At 39.7% G+C, this 11,439-nt stretch overlaps 1 protein-coding gene across 1 annotated transcript in view; it reads left to right on the top strand.

Moving 5' to 3' along the window:
* The first annotated feature begins 10,184 nt into the window (after window positions 1–10,184).
* The window catches only part of LOC140349441 (neuronal cell adhesion molecule-like), a 42,721-nt gene continuing 41,466 nt past the window's right edge, over window positions 10,185–11,439 (top strand). The window contains exon 1 of the mRNA XM_072435762.1: window positions 10,185–10,322. The gene's annotated coding sequence lies outside the window, so the exon portion shown is untranslated. The remainder of the gene's footprint in view (window positions 10,323–11,439) is intronic.

Genomic DNA, 11,439 nt, shown 5'->3' with positions numbered 1-11,439 from the left:
CTTTTGTTCTTAACATCCTCAAGTGTTACCGTGTGATAAAATTGGTCTAAATTTGAAAGCAATCGTTCACATAATGCAGGCATGTCCAAACTAAGGCCCGGGGGCCAAATGCGACCCTCAGACCAATTTTTGTCGGCCCTCCGGCTTCCTGCTAAGTTTGTCCAAACAACAAAAAGTAGTAGTTTTTACTGTAAAATTGGAGCGATTGAAGCATTTTGATATATAATATTAATGTTCCAAGTCTTATAAAAGGTGTGGAGGTATCAAAACTATGTCAAATGCAAAAAATCAACATTTTAGGGTTGTTTGTGGCCCTCTGCTCCGTAAGTTTCAAAATGCGGCCCTCGGTGAAAAAGTTTGGACACCCCTGACATAATGGGACTAAATCAGGATAAATTGCTTACAACCATTGTATATTGTATGATGATCAAAATACAATGATTATTTGTTATAGTCGACGAGTCACAATTTTGCATTAATCGCTGCAGCCCTAGTGTAAACCACAACTCTCAAACAACTCCCAACCAAATCCATAAAAAGTTTCCCTTGCACTAAATGAAAACTGCATTACTAAAAGGTGCTTTTGTACCAGCACCGTGGCACAAACGACTGCTGTAATGAGCGCCGTCATGTTGGAGACATTGTTTGGTTTGTGTCCACAGCCTCCGAGTCCCGTGTCTCTTGTGTGTGGTCAGCGCTGAACGTGATGCTGAATTATTGATGCGGCGTAAATCCAATCGGGCTCATGGCAGGTGTGTGCTGTTCGCCTGATGATGTCCCACACGCGGCAGATGTAATTAAAGGAAGCATTCGTCTCTACAGGGTTCTCTCACTCTGGTACCTAGAGACAGCCGTGCTAGTGGTAGATAAAGATTCACTTCTTTTACTTAGCAGTTTTTTCGTATTCCATAGGTCTTTCATAACAGACCAAGTACTATTATGTTTACCTTGACGTGTTTTGTATGTCACCTGCAGCCTTCCTGGATTGAATGAAAAGGATGAAGAAAAAAAAACGCTTTAAAATGATCTGTACAAACTCCAACAGCATTCTTTTTTTCATCTTCTTTTGTATTCACAGACGTTTGATTCTTTTTAAAGATAAATATAAGGAGCTGTGATTATCTTTTTGACATGTTTCGACTACTAACTGCTGCCCATCTTCAGCGCTGTCACATCCGCTTAGTTTGTCTTTAAAAAGAACTCAAATTGTGTGATTTTTTGCAAATCACTTCGAAATGATCATTATTCCACATTTGTCACACACTTCTCCAAATCATTAAACACATTTAATATTGACAAAGTAGAGTAAATTCTGCTTTTAATGGTCATGCAGAGTCTTCATCATGGGCCCATGTGAAATTGTTTCGACACATTATTAAAACATGGAATCAATGAAAAGAAATAAAAAACCTACAAATATAGTAGTTATTCTCGGATGCTTCTCTATTTTCTTCCCCATTTTAGATTTTTTTTTGCGTTTGACTGTTTTCAGGGCACAATACATTAAGCATAAGCACAAACTCTTTAGCGTGTTTACTTTCCCAACTCTTCCCAACAGAGCTTTTGTTTTGTTTGCCTTTCCTCCTGCGAGTCCTCCTCCTTCTATCTTGGTCGATTTAGTTTTTGTCCAACTAAATTTGACAGTTTGCCACACTCGAGTTACAGCCGCCTGTTATTGTGCAGCGAGCAGACTGGAGGAGGGCCGTGATTTCATCCTATTGTCTGCGAGCTGTCACCTGCACCAGGAGTTTGGAGGCTCTGGGAATGAGGAAATAGGTTTCAGGAGTCTTTAGAGACATGCAGGACCAAGCGGACAGAAAAACAGATTGTGTTCACATAAAGAGATTTTGTTGTGCGTGGATTGCTTTCACTGCAAAGATCATTTATGCTTGGACTACTTTTTTTGGCTTTTGCGTTGTGTGGTGGCGAAAGCAAATCATCAGTCTCACAGAGTACAGACATTTATATTTTTTAGCTTGGATTCCTGACAGTGAACCAAGACCGCATTAATTAAAAATGGTTGTGCCAACAAGAACAGCTGGCATAAAGAAATATGGAAGATAATTAAATGAACAGGAGTGAAACCTTCATGGAAATTGCAAATCCATATAAACAGTTCATTCTATATGGGAAGAGGATAAATGCTCTGAAATATCTTTGTGTCTTTTGAAGAAATGTCACAGTTTTACTATTTGAATCGCTCTTTTTGTCACTTTGTGTTGATTCATCATCCTCAACAACCGTTACATCGTCCTTCGTATAGATACTTTTAATCATTATATTATCTCCTGACCTAATAAATGACACAATGCATAAAACATTTTTGAGTGAAAATATGAGCAGCAAAGCTTGTGTTAGGTGTTGCAAACTGCCTGAATGACCTTTGGATGAGGAATGTTGCTTGATGTGATGCGTGTCTTCTTGAAGTTGCACAGTTCTTTGCATGACTTCCTCAATTTCACACATTTTTGAACAAATTAACATAATATTATTTGCTAGATTACCTTAGATAATTGGTGTCATGTCAGTGTGAAGCCTATCATTTCCCAAACCGTTGCTTTTTCTATTTATATGTCTGCCTGCAGCCCATGTGTTTCTTCCCATCTCTCTGTGCTGTAGACACTGATTAAACCTTTCAGGTCTAACGCTCTTCGACAGGTCACTACGTCACAGACACTCCCTCCACTTCAGTGTCCTTGTTGTGTGAACATGTGTGCACTTAAAGGTACAGTGCAGTGCTGGAGCAACGGATGCAAGTCTAGGGCTGAAGACATGCTCTGTGCATCAATTGGTCGACTAAAACGGGGCGCGGCGCTGACAAAAGCTCTAAAAATGATGAGGTATCCAAGAAGGAAAGAAAAAAAAATGTACAGAAAAGCATTTTACACATTTATTTGTAAAAAGACAAGTCATTCATTGGGCCTTCTTGTTTCCGCGGTAGACCGTAGACATCTTTATGGTACTAATAAAAGTATTACTGGAGCTAGGGCTGATTAATTGAGTAAATCTAAAGGTTAACTGCCCCAGATGTGTATAATGTGGTCATACAATATATTTGTAATACATTTCTTGTATCTTTCCTCATAGATCCACTGTTGTGTTGCAGTTTAGTCACAAGCAAAGGGAGCTACATTCATTATGGTACTTTGCTGCGTGCAAGTGCAGTAAAACTGAAGAAATTGCTGTTATTAAAAACACCATATCTTAATTCTTTGGAAGTTGACAGTAGTGTTAGGACTAAAGGCTTATTAGAACACTTTTAGAGAGAAAGTTTCGACTATAACCCCTCCACACAATTTAGCAATTAATATTGTGTTGTGTTTGGTTGTTTTTCTACCCTACAATACACAAACGCAGAACAAACTGAAGAAATGTACGCCATTGATGTTTTTTCAAACTCAAAATGATGATGAATGGAATGACACGAAACTCGACAGTGGTGACTTTGCTGTTTCTTCCAGACTCCAGAACTTCTTGAATGTGAAAGATTTCTGTTCCTTGCATCAATCTGGTTAAGGTCTTTCTGCTACACTTTTATGGAGTGTGATTTATGGCGTTCCAATAGTAAACATTAAACCAGCTCGCACAATAGCTGCACCTCCTTTTCTCCACTCGCTCAGTTTCCTCACTGATTGCTTGGGTAAACTGCTTCTGTATGTGCTCTGTTGTTGTCGCATTGTGTGTGCTTTCGGGAGGCCAGGGCTTCGCTGGAGAGACAGGTGGTGAGAGAGCTGGACACTCCGCGTGGGTGAGGATCAAGAATACGGAGAAGACGCAGGGAAGAAAGTAAATCTCATTGGCTTCCCGCTGCAACCAACACTTCAAAGTTACTGGAGAGCGGCTGGCATTGTGATGGGCTAATGAAACAAATCAGGGAGAGAGAATTGAAGCTATTTTTCCTGCATGTTAATGAGGCGGCGCTGGTGGACGTGTTTGGCTGAGCTGTAATGCGTGAGTAAGACTGGGAGACTGTTTGTGCTTGTGGTCACTGTGTTGCCAGCAGTAATGAACTGTGAGTATGGTGAGGTGCTCCCAGCTGCATCGATTGCTTCCACTCACACAGACGGAGAAGGGAAATTAGTTGTGATGTGGGGGCCAGGGGGGTGGACACATGCCTCTACCTTCTGTGAGCACATATGCACACACTGAGTCACAGCACCAGGACTGCTGGACTAAAGATGATTGTCTTAAAGGGGACATATTATGCAAATTCAACTTTCATCAGCATTTAAACTTGTTACAAGAAGGTTTTCTCAAACAGATAGAGTTACAGATTAGATCTGTGGAGAGTCAAGCCCGCTCACAGTAATACATTATTATTTCTAATAAGTTATTATTTTAAAGCAATGTAAATGTAATGCCATTCTGTGAAGCCTTTAAGTAAAGTTAATCACATAATTATGGAGACAAGCACAGTCCTCCACCAGAAAGGTTATTTAGTGTACCTTTAACATAATCATGAAATATATGATAGCAAGTAGGGATAGGCAATATCAACAAGAAGGAATATATTTTTGCATTATTTCAATGACAATATTCCGATAATATTTTAGCACTGCATCAGGAATGTGCTAAAAATGGACCCTAAAATAACCACAAAAGGACAGAAATGCCACTTTATACTTTATTTTTGGATGATTAAACTGGATTTAATGTTTCTTTTTGAGTTTTTGAAAAATGTTTTTCAATCCCAAAACACCAATTGCAATATTCTCAATTTTTCAATACACCTCCTACTTCCATGACATACTAACGGTGCCATCTGTAACCACATACGAGCCTGACCACATAGTGTTTGTTGGTGCTTGGTGCTCACTGATCCAGTACAGATCCTCTTATTGCTGACAGTATGGAGCGTATAGAGATGGGGGGCTGCTCCGTGATCTCTCCTCTGTCGGAGCACTCATTTTTGGATGCGGTCCACCTCCACTCTTCCTCCTCAGCTGGGTCTCTGTGCTGTTGGAGTGTGGCCCCAGACTCAAACTGTTTCAGACCAGTCTTCATTAGAGAGCTTGCCATATTGCCATATTGCCAGATACTGTATGGATTAAGTTGGCGAGGGGTCTATGGACTGTGTATGCCAAGTTTAGCCATGTGGAAGAATACCTGTTGTTAACGACATACAAAGCAGCGCTCTGTGATTGTGACAAAACATGAAATAGGCTATTGACTGATGATATTTTGAAAACATTTTATATCAAGCCAAAGTCAGGTCAACACTAGACATTCTAAATACCGAAATAGGCAACTGAAGGGAAAGTGACATTTTTGCAATTTCAATGTGGAAATTGGGATTAACGCCCTGCGACAAGTTGGCCACTGTCCGGGGTGTACCCCGCCTAAGGCCCGAAGTCACTGGGATAGGCTCCAGTCACCCGCGACCCCAAAAGGGACCAAGCGGTAGAAAATGGATGGATGAAATTGGGACTAACCACCTAATATCAAATGAAAACAACTCAGCTACTGTACATTTCAAAGCCACAAAGTACAAAGGCATACACTTTTGTATTTGCAATCATTTGTTTATTTTAAAGGAGATTATAATATACACTATTATTACATTTTTGTTTAGTAATGTTTATCATTGAATGGACAAATACTTCAAGAATATTTTACCCCACAATAGTTTTTTGCAACAGAAATCAGCCATAAATCATATAAGAAAGAAAATGAAATGCAATGTTTTAGTTGCTAAAATTATGCTTACTTTACTTACATACTTCCAGGAGCCTCCATCCAGTATTTCAAGAGTCTGTCTTTGTTTTTAAAAATCTGTTTATTTGGTTTCAATGAAGGATTTTGTTGACAATAGCAGCAGAAATTATAATATTAATCCCAAGACATTTAGTTTCTCACAGTAGGTTTGGTTTGTAATGAACTACAGTATATTGTGCAGACCAAAGCTGATAAGAGATTTCTTGGCGTTGGCTTCAGGGAGGTAAAATTTCACCCTATTCTTCTCTTTTTGCAAAGGAAGGTAAAATAAAACCAAATGTGTAAGGTGTAACAAAGAACCTACGTACAATGCAAACTTAAGGAGCAGCAAACGAGGGCTTGGAACCAGATCTGCTCTGTGAGATATTACAAGGAGCACATAATAGAGTCTCTTCCTTATCATCCTGTACATTCAATGGTGTTTGATTGCAGCTGCATGTCTTGAATTACTGTATGCCTCTGCTTTCCATGGCATGTATAAATCTCATTAGCCTCCCACACAAGCCAATTCTAATTCAATTCCAACATGCACCATAATTAAAGCTGCGTGACTTAACTTCTTTTAATGCCATGTTTAATAATTATGTTGACATTTTCTGAACAGTTTCACATTTTACCAGACCCGTTTCACTGTTTACTCTGTGTTTTGCATGTTTTAAACCGTGTCGCCAGAGAAATACTGCAGGTCCTTAACCTCTGAGCCCGTCTGCAGCCTGTGTGTGGTAAATCTCTTTTTTCTAGACATTTCTTTGTCTTTTTTACAACTCCCTCTTTCCTCTGTCTCTGCCTCTGCCCCTCCGCTCTCCCTTCATCATCCTCTCTGTTGTCCACAAGGATGTTAACACTCCAGGCTTTTTTGGTGAGTCCCACGCAGCCATGGAAACTATTCTTTTATATCTCTGTGTGTGGTGCTTGTTGAGTTTCAAAAATCCGAGGAGAGTTCATGGCAGGCTCTATAGGGTCTCATGCTGTAATTCATGTAAATTCCTTTAAGACTTGCTGCTTTGTCTTTGCCTCATTGTCCTTTTAGTTCAATCTTAAGCCATCAATGAGAACATTTGCACAAGAAATCATACTATTAAAGGCTTAAATGAATTCATGTAACTGCTCTATGGTTGTGAAACTGACGAGCGTAGTTCTCTTGATAGCCTTGTTACGTGATACCGCTGACATCGGACTCTTCGCTCTTGTTCTCTTGTATGTGACTTGGCAATAAACAAGAACAATACAAACCACTTTCTACTGTGTAAAAAATTTGACACATTAATTTAGCTGTTTTTGTTGTATTGTTTTGCTTTTTTTGTCATCCAGAATCCATTCATTTTTGGTTTGGTTCTTTGTGCGTCTAACCTTTATCCAATGTCTCGCATAAACACTGACTCCAGTGCTGGTGCGGTTCAGGACCCGCTCGGGTTACTTGCAGATTGCCCGTTACACCACCTCCCGTCCACTGTGGTCCTTTTTTGACGAACACCACCAGATTCACGTGGTTTCGCGTGAGAACATTCGATAAAGGAACCGGAAGTGTCCGGCAAAGATAGACTTCTTTCCACAGACCTAATGTAGCCGCGGCCACAGTGCTCGGTGGTCAGTGTTACAGCGCACAGTGATTTTAAATCTTGCGGGGCCCCTAGCCTAGGACTTACAAATGTATTATTTCTACTATTTCTAACACATTTACGTTATGTGTTTCTTTCACATTTTTGGTAAGTGTGGAGTGTGAGAGTCCCTGAATGGAAAAAGTTAGGTGCACTAGTGCAACCAAACCAGAGGGTTAGTCTGGAGCTCTGGGGTACTTGACTTTTTGTAAACGAGTACATTTTGTGTTTCCCCCTAAAAGAGTATCTTGTAAAAGCAGTAGTTTGTGACAAAAATGAGACCACTACACACTGTCAACATGTGAGTATTTTATTTCTCATTAAGCAAAAAGTATAAGCTGAAAGCAGTGATCTGATTGGTTGTGCTCGGGTGGTCCACCCCACTTTCTCTTCTCATCTTAAAAAAGCTGCACGCGCCTGAAAATATATGTGAAAATGTTGTGTCAAAGGTTTTGTGAGGTTAAATACATTTTGTAGTGTTGAAATCAGGTACCACAGCTTTAAAATATTAAAATGTATAACAAAACAAATTGTAGCATGCAATGGTAAAAATGACCTTTTATTGAATGCCGTACCCGGCACCCATACTTATTTCTGTACAAAAGACAAAGTGCACATAATAATTTACTCACAAAGGTTTGAAACAGGTTTATGATGAGATTAAATACTTCACAGACAGAATTCGATGTGTTTGAGTGGTGTGTGCCCCTCCTCCCCGCTCCGATAGCCTTTGTGAACCCAGCCCCTTATTCTTTCTTGGAGCCAATCATATTTCACTCCCATGCAGACGTGTGAATAGGACAGCCTCTGCTATGCACTCCCACTGATAGGAAAGCGCTTCTAGGCCCACACAAACATGCACACAGCCTTGTAGTTTAGGAGGGTCCAGACCGCAGCGTGAACTTTGTGCTGTTAAAAGTTGCCATTGAAATATGCAGTTGCCATTGAAATATTGTTCTTCTATTGGTGCGGTGACAAAGAGCAGAGGAGGGCGTGGATCCCTGCTCAGTGAGGGGCTGACAGACCAATGCGCCGCCTCAACAGAGTCAGTGTGCAGAAATAATGTCCATTAGACTTGGTCAATCACGCCCCTGGCTTTGTGAAATATGTTCCCTTCAGTCATTTCATAAAATCATTCCTATACCTCGACTCGATCCATCATCGCTATGAAAGATGTCTGCTTCTGAATGCACTATTTATGATTCATAATTTAATTAATGGAGACTCATGCGGCGGCATAGAGCTGAGAAAGCTCAACAGACTGGATTGTGATCGGTCCCAAGGTTTCATTACTAAAGAGGTTTGGTTCATGAGATGTCAAAGCATTCTAAAGAGCCAATGTGAGACTGGATAAGGGCAGGGACCAGTCATAAAATGATTCTATGTATTTTATGATAATTGCAGATCGCTATCTATGTCTGTGAATACTCCAGCTCATGGACGAGATTAAATATTAACATTTTCAGATTGGAGTTTGGCGTGGCAAACATTTTAACTGTTTTGATCAATCTTCTTTTATTTAAAGGAAAGACTAATCCGTGCCATTCACAATAGTAAAATCTATCCCCCCAAAATGTCTAAACTTGCCTCTAAACATGCTTTTACTTTCATATTGTATGAGGTTTTTTTTTAGCACATTCATTCCAGCCAAAATGTTTTGCGTTCAAACCCCAGCTTTGAGCTAAGAAAAATACATTGATTAGATTAACTCTTGCATATATATATATATATATATATATATATATATATTATATATTATATATATATATATATATATATATATATATATATATATATATATATATTATATATATACAAACATAAACATAACCTCTTAGTAAAAGTAGAAGTGTAAAGAGGAGGTTTCTGGTTCCCTTGACCACCAATGACGCTGAATGGAACAGGTCAGCAGTTTCATTTCGGTGAGTGCTCCTTGGACTATTTACTACACTGGTAACTAACTCCTCCCAAACAAACAATGAGCCGGTTGTCGCATCATGAGTGTCTCCCATGGGTGCACCGGGAGTAAAGACTTTAATACTTTAAAACCTGTTTTTCAAACCTTGGCGTAAATCTTTGTACTTCATGATGGACAGAGAAGTGCATTGACAGAGATCTAGTTACATTTGCAATTCGTTTTAGGAACTTTATTTAGGGCTGAGTCCAGAAAACAAACTGACTCTTTCAAAGGGCTTTCTCCTGCTATTGTCACAGTGCAACCATAGCTAACCCGTGTCAAAAGAGCTTATTCACTACCTTTCTTTTAACACAGGTTGCGATAATACCGGTGAGGAGTCTGCAGTAAATAAGGATGGCTTGAGTGAGCTGACTAGATTAGATTGCACCCGAGCATCTGCTTAGTGAAGGCAGCACTTTCTCTGGGAAAAAGGAAGTGCTATAGATGTGCCTAAGGGCCATTGTCTTTCATGCATTCAAAGTTGTGGCTCGTACTACACCCACACCCTGTATTGAGCGCACAAGATCACTACAACCACAGTTCTATCACCGTACACCTGCAACTATTGTGCATTTTATTTTGTCATCTTTGCTCCTTTGATCCTTTGCCAAAACCCATATCACGGGATCATTGTCGTCTTCTTTAATCGGAACAAAACACTATTTCATATTTGATACTCCTGTACAAATAAGTCTGTGGATTTGGGAGCCGTTTCATTAGACACCAGGAAATGTTTAACCCCTATTGTAGGGAGACAAAAGATGTGTTTTATTCCTGCTGTGAGAGGCAGGCCGAGGGGGCGGGGCGTGAACGTGGAGGGAGGGAGGTAGGGAGGGAGGGGGGGATGGGGGCGTGTCGCGGGGGCTGCTAGTGCTGCTGGGGTAGTGTTTTTGTGAGGGAACCTACGCCTCTATTTACTGTCATTCACTCAGAGCAGAAACATCAGGAATTTACTGGCAAAGAATTATGACTGGACTAAACTGGACTAAGCCTATACCAAGCCTGTGCTGAGGGGAATGATCTGCTCACGGTTTGAAATATAAACCAGAAAGGTGATGTATTGTTTGGTTTTTTATATTTTGGACATCACCTTTTGTCAAGAGAGGGATTAGTTATGGCCATGCCTGACTTGTGTTATATCCAGAGTTACCCTTAATAGTCTTAAAAATGTGAAATAGAGACATATTTTCTTTGTGGTTCTTAGAAAACAGTTTGAGGTCGCTTATCGTTTTGTATTAACAAGTCAACTTTGTTTTTACTCTATTTATATAGCTATAATTAGATATATTTTAGTACATAGTTATATTTATCTCTCTATATGTTTACTTGTTCAAACGGGAGATTAATTTGCCGCTAATATATGGATTTATTTGTGTGTGTGTGTATTTGGTGTTAATACCTAATGTGATATAGAGTTTTCATTTTTTTCCTGTCATTTTTAGTTTTTTTAATCAAACGTCCAGTCTGCACAATGTATCGCCAAAATATCAATATCGCAATACTGGCTATCGCAGTAATCGAAATTGCAACTTACTAAACATATCACGAGAACACCAAAGTTATCCATTTGGCAGAAATGTATTATTGAAATGAAAATGCATTACATTATGCACTCATTTGTTTTAATATAACTGAAATAACAAATCACAAGCATTCCCAATATCGTTCAGCCCTAATCAATTATTATTTATTCATTTATTTGCATTTTCAACATTTCCATAACATCGCACTTAAGAAAATTTCAAATCCACAGTTGGTGGCAGGAAAACCGGCTCCTGCCTTTATTTTGATGTCACTTTTCGAGCACGTATTTCCCTGACCTTTAATGAACTTTGATGGTGAGGGTGACACATTCTTTGGCTGATTATTTCTCCTGTTTGCCGGTAACAGAGCTATGATAATATCCACAGTGCGTCTCTCACTAGGCCCGGGTCTAAATGTGCTGTCTGTCACCGAGGGCGCACTCTCACTGACAACAAAACCAGCCCCGGCGCTCATTAGCTCCACCTGACATTATGCAAACAGCCCGACGTCTCACTTTGGCCACCATCCTGTGACAGATTTGCACAAATGACTTCTATTTGTGTGTCAGACATGTAATTATAGCTCTGTTCATAGGTTCAGTTAGCTGGGAGAAATCATGTCAACGTTACATTTTTGGCCATTTTT

This window comes from Eucyclogobius newberryi, unplaced genomic scaffold (assembly GCF_026437365.1).
Source record: "Eucyclogobius newberryi isolate DKJ021-1_F unplaced genomic scaffold, fEucNew1.0.hap1 SCAF_7, whole genome shotgun sequence".
Lineage (NCBI taxonomy): Eukaryota > Metazoa > Chordata > Actinopteri > Gobiiformes > Gobiidae > Eucyclogobius > Eucyclogobius newberryi.
The sequence above is the reverse complement of the archived record's forward strand: the minus strand, read 5'-3'. Positions and strand labels throughout refer to the sequence as shown.